This window comes from Octopus bimaculoides, chromosome 10 (genome assembly GCF_001194135.2).
Source record: "Octopus bimaculoides isolate UCB-OBI-ISO-001 chromosome 10, ASM119413v2, whole genome shotgun sequence".
Taxonomy (NCBI): domain Eukaryota; kingdom Metazoa; phylum Mollusca; class Cephalopoda; order Octopoda; family Octopodidae; genus Octopus; species Octopus bimaculoides.
Genome location: NC_068990.1, coordinates 30,092,505 through 30,098,500, shown reverse-complemented (window position 1 = coordinate 30,098,500; position 5,996 = coordinate 30,092,505). Strand labels below are relative to the sequence as shown.

The 5,996-nt window shown below is 36.8% G+C and overlaps 1 protein-coding gene across 4 annotated transcripts in view; it reads right to left on the bottom strand.

Moving 5' to 3' along the window:
* The window catches only part of LOC106868200 (uncharacterized), a 137,555-nt gene extending 135,806 nt beyond the window's left edge, over positions 1-1,749 (bottom strand). The window contains exon 1 of one of the 4 annotated variants that reach the window (XR_008265018.1): positions 1,060-1,749. The gene's annotated coding sequence lies outside the window, so the exon portion shown is untranslated. The remainder of the gene's footprint in view (positions 1-1,059) is intronic. The other 3 variants (XR_008265019.1, XR_008265020.1, XM_052971099.1) reach the window with 3 other exon arrangements.
* Between the last annotated feature and the right edge of the window lie 4,247 nt (positions 1,750-5,996).

Sequence of the window (5,996 nt, the reverse complement as noted above, 5' to 3'; positions counted from 1 at the left end):
TATATATATATATATATATATATTAATAGTAATGGTAAGACAACAAAAGAATGAATGAGACCTCGATATTATGTAAATAGAGGAATTTATCTGTAATGTGACAATTATTCAGTTGTCATAATAAAACTCCGGGTTTCCATAATTATTCGGTTGCCGAAACTCGGAGTTTTATTATGGCAACCGAATAATTGTCAGTCTGTGTGTGTATGAGTGTATGTGTGTGTTTATGTATGCAAATTATATTTTATGAACATACACACACACATACATGTGTGTATGTATATTCTTGTGTTTAATAAATATGCAAATACATATATATATATTTGTATTATTATATATATATATTGCCCTAACTCTTCGAAACGCTTAGTTTTAGAATCGGGGCAGCTGATGAAGGAAATGTTCTCTATGTGGCCTGTGTGTTTTCTGTACTCTGGTTATTATTTTTTTGTCTACGTTTTGTTTGCAACGTCCTGTACCCAGATATGCATCTATATATACAGCTAGATGTAGGTATGCACATACATGTACGTATATATGCATACACACACATACATAGAGACAGAGCGATATAGAAAGAAGCAACATGTGCTAATGTGTGCGCTTGTGTACAGATCAGTCTGCATTCATCAGTCAGACAAGATTAGTTTAGTCTTCCAATAAAATCGATCGATCGATCAATCAATCACCGCTGTTTAGATAGGCGGAAGTGTATGGAGTTAATTATGTCTTGCCATACCTATACATCGATTCATTGAATGATCAACAGATATCATAGAAATGAAACTAAATGTTAATTACGGATTTATTATATAACAGATTTACCGAACGATCGATTAATTATTAAACATCATTTAAATTAGATTGGTTAGTTACGTTTTACTGAATAGATATCAATGAATCGATCGTCAAATATCAATACAGTTAAGAAGTCGTGTGTGATTGCTTGCTACAAGTCACTGATCAACCGATAAATAATCTTATAAATCGATCAATCGATCAGTTAACATTAATCTATAATAATAGGTCACGCAATGGAAAAATCGAAAACATACTCACCGTTCAATAACAACCACCATTATCATCATCTTCATCGTCGTCATGATACTGTTGCCATCGTCGTCGTCGTCACACTTAATGTCAACATCATTAATGTATCAATTAATTATTGCATTTAATTCATTATTTGCAGATTGAGGTGTGTTTACAAATCCTTCCTGGTAAAATGTCGTCTGCAGAATATAATTCAGAAATCCTGTGTTTGTATATGCAAGTGGATGTGTTTAATATATAAAATGTATATATAATGTCTATTTATAATATATATATATATATATGTGTGTGTGTGTGTGTGTGTGTGTGTGTATAGATAGATGGAGACGTAATGTTAATCTAAAGATGCTGGCATCGCGGGGTTTCACCCATCACAGGAACACAGACCGTTTCCAACTCCTCATCCAAAAGAGTCCACACACGCACTAAACGCATACAGACACATGTATATACACATGCATATATCTATACACATGCACGTACATATGTGTATGTAGGTGCACACACACACACACACACGTGCACGCGCGAACTCAGAGTGTAAGAATCTGGCGCTAAACACTGCAAACTCCACTGAACTTGTAGCTATTCCTTCTTGTAATTAACGGCCGTCATCGCCGCCGCCTCCTTCACCAACGAGTGGCTTGCATACCTCCAGCTAGTCCTGTCTCTTTCTCTCTCTCTCTCACACACACACACACATAGAGTATGTGTGTGTGTATAGCACACGCGCGCGCACTCTTTCCTTAAACCTACCACCCTTTCTCTTTCTCTCTCCTTCCTTTCATCACTTTATCGCTCTTCTTGTTACTTCCTCCTACTCTACTCTCTCTCTCTCTCTCTCTGCTTCACCATATTACCGTTCCCATGGTGCACGCCCAGCAACAATGTATTTATATTGTTTACCATTCCGATAGTTCCTGCTCAGCCGCCGCACTCTTGGCCATTGTTCCGTTGCTCTTTTCTCTCTCTCTCTCTCTCTTTTCACTTTATCTCTCCTTCTCCTTTCTCTCTGTCACTCTCTCCTTCTCTTTCTCTCTCTCATGTCTATCTGCCTCTTTCCCCTTCTCTTTCCCTCCAACCCAACTCTCATTCCAACGCGACCCGTCTTGGTAATTAATGTTGACAAAGAGAGAGAGAGAGAGAGAGAGAAACGAGAGAGAGAGAGAGAAACGAGAGAGAGGACAATTGTGTGAGCTGCCTTTTGACTGACAATGAGAATCTGGCACTGAATGTCTATCAACATTGTCGTTCATTGATGTCATTACCCTCATCATCATCATCATCATCGTCGTCGTCGTCAATATTGACTTAGTCAGCATAATGCTTATCATTGTCAACGTCGTCTTCATCGTTGTCGCCACCGTCGACGTCATCATTATCATCACCGTCATCACCACCACCACCACCACCACCACCATCAAGCATTGTTATCGGCCAGATTCCTTGACAGTGTTTCGGTATTTTCTCGCAACTCCTCAGATTATACGATGTCCTGCTCCCAGCAGACTTCGGAGCAAAGTTAGAATTAAAGGTGTTCAAAGTGAGACCATCCCATTTTTTGTTTTGTTTTGTTCTGGTAGGGTGGGGCATATTTTTGTCTGGAGTTTTGATATCAGTTTCAGACGAGAACTTCCTTGACTCATGTGTTTGTATGTGTTATACTGTGTACCTTCTATCTGCTACTTGTTTCAGTCATTAGACTGCGGCCATGCTGGGGCACTGCCTGGAAGAATTTTAATCAATCAAATCAACCCGAGTACCTCTATTTTTTCTATTTTGTTTCTATTTATAAGCCTAGTACTTACTTTATCGGTCTGTTTTGTCAAACTGCAAAGTTACGGGGATGTAAACACACCTACACCAGTTGTCAGGCAATGGTTGAGGGACAAACACAGAAAGACACACACAATGTGTGTGTGTGTGTCTGTCTGCTTGTCTGTCTGTCTGTCTGTTTGTACCCCCCCCCATACGCACTGCTTGACAATCAGTCTTGATGTGCTTACATCCTGTGACTAAGCAGTTCAGCAAAAACAACTAATAGAATAAGTACTAGACTTGCAGTCAAAATAAGTATTGAGGTTGAGTCGTTCTACTAAGATTTTTTCAAGGCTGTGCTCCTGCATGGCCACAGTCTAATGACTGAAACAGGTAAAAGGTAAAAGATGCATAACAGAAGCAGTAAAAGGTTAAAACAGCCATTTACGTATCATACTCAATGAATATACATCAAGATTTACTTCAGGATTCCTCTGGAGAGAATATATCATGTGGATGTGCTGTGTTTAGAAGCACAAGAAGGCATACATGAAAGCAGTGCATGTTTCTGTCTTAATAGAAGTGCATGTTTCTGTCTTAATAGATGTCATCAACACAGCAGTTGCCCTTCCTTATTTCCCACAAAATGAGATACAAAGGTAAATACAAATAGGAGTAGATGAAATCTGTTGATACAGAAGCACGTGTACCCTTAGTATACATAATATGAAATTAAATATTTTTACAATTAAAAGTTTTTAGTTAGTATTGATTTCAAATTTTGGCACAAGGCCAGCAATTCTGGGGAGGGATAAGTCAGTTACATCAACCCCAGTACTCAACTGGTACTATTTTATCAACCCTAAAATATGAAAGGCAAAGTTGACCCTAGTAGAATTTGAACTCAGAACATAAAGGTGAACAAAATGCCACTGTAGGCGCATTACCCATCTTAACAGCAGGTCAAACAAGCTGGCCAGATATAGAGGGCATTATGCAACATTAAGGTTCAGACACGTGACCTCATCTCTTCCTCTTTTCTGCATTGACATGTAAGCTATGAGGACACAACTTGACTGGTTCTATCTTATGTCACAGGCCAGCTTGCAGATAGGAGCATAGCACAGAAGACCATGGCCCTTACACAGCAACCATTTTATTTATCATTCCATTGTGTATATATGTGTGACCACAATAAACGTGTTTAAAGTTACAACCTTGCTTGTATATGTTTTTCATCTGGGTTTACTACCAACAAGATTACAGCCTTCTGAGACTCATATTGGATGGCACAACGACGACTTACACCATCTAAACCACTAAGTATTTTGTCCAGTGCAGTTACAATTCTACCAGCTTGTTGCCTTTATTTGATATTGAAAGATTATTTATCAATCCTTCTATGAGAAAAACAACCTAAATTTCAATAATTTTCTCAGTTAAAAAATGCTTAATATAAGATCCATTTTACTGAAAACAGAAATAGGTGGAAAGTGAATAACTTTCTAATTCTATCAAATAATTGTTGTTTTTGAACTGAATATATTTTACATGAAATTAAACATTTTAAATGGACAAACAATCATCAACAAAGCAATGTGTATCAAACTAGGAATGAATTATTAAGTGTAGCTGTGTGGAAAGAAGTTTGCTTCCCAACCGCATGGTCCCAAGTTCAGTTCCATGGTGTGGCACCTTGGGCAAGTATCTCTTATTATAGCCTTGTGCTGATAAAAGCCGTGTGAGTGGATTTGGTAGGTGCAAACTGAAATAAGCTCATTGTGTGTGTGTGTGCTTTTATGTGCCACCGGCATGAGGGTCAGTCAGGTGGTTCTGGCAACGACCACACTCAAAAGGTGTTTTTTACATGCTACCTGCACAGGAGCCAGGTAGCACGTAAATTAATTAAGCCCAGTTACTTTTTCTCATGACATTGATTTAAATTTCTCATTTTCATTAAAGTCTATCCCTCAATGTGCCAGTTCATTAAATTTTTTATTTTGCAAATTAATTGTTCATTTAATGTGTTTGTTACCATTGTGAAATCCAATTCTTTTCCTGGGACTACATTTGGTAATATTCTATGTTCATCTGCTAATTAATGGTAAGTCTCTTATGAATGCTTTGTTTCTTAACTTTTTTTTCACCAGAAAACTTATACACTTTATAAAAAAAGAATCCTTCATCTCACTTAAACAGATTTGAAATAACAAGAAGCTTCTCGTGGATTGAAAACCATGGCCTAATTTCAGTATTTTAATATCAAAACCACTGTAGAAATGGTTTTAAGTTGTAGCTGATTTTCATTAAACTTAAAGAAATAGTAGCATTAAATGTTGGCCAAAAGCTGAAGCAGTTGGCCTAGATTTCATTTATAACATCATCAAGACTAATTGGTAATCAATGATTCAAGCAATGCCAAATTCTAATGCCCGGAAACTCTTGAATTAGTTTTGTAACAACTCCAGATCTTTGTCCAAGCAGAACAAACTTTGGATCTAACTTTTCTTTAAAGGTTTTGTGCCAAACTCTACATTATTTAACATTTTCTGCAATACATTATAAATATTTTCTGTAGTTGATACCAAATCAAGAAACATTGGTAAGGAATTATTGTCTGATTCTCATTTCAGGAAAATTACAAAAACAAATTTCCTTGAAATTAATGAAGTTCCATCAATAATTGATTTTTCTGATTTCGTTGTATTTTATTGATTGGTTAATATTTTTACCAATAGCATGACCTGCATCAAGAGATGCAAAAAATCATGATTGTAACGCTAATCAACTGGATACAGCTCAATGCTATGTGTTTGTGGTGTGTGTGTGTGTGTGCGTGTATTAATGTTTGTTGGTGTGGAATATGCATATTCTTCTAGATTGTGACAATATCTCTGAAGTCCGGTCTGTCTTGATTCTACAAAATGTTCCATAAATTCATAGAATGTCATAACAACTCTTGGATTTACTGGGAGTTGAAAATTATTCTTTCTATTTTGTAACTTCAGCAAATATTCTTCCAAGTTTCTCTCTCTCCTCCTCTCTCTCTAAAATTCGTAAATCCTCACCCACTCTAATTTCTTTTACAAAATTCTCACCTTGTTTCATAACTCATGTCTTCTCATATTTACCATGATTTCTCCAGTAATAAAATATTTCAAGTCTCTCTCTCTCTCTCTCTCTCT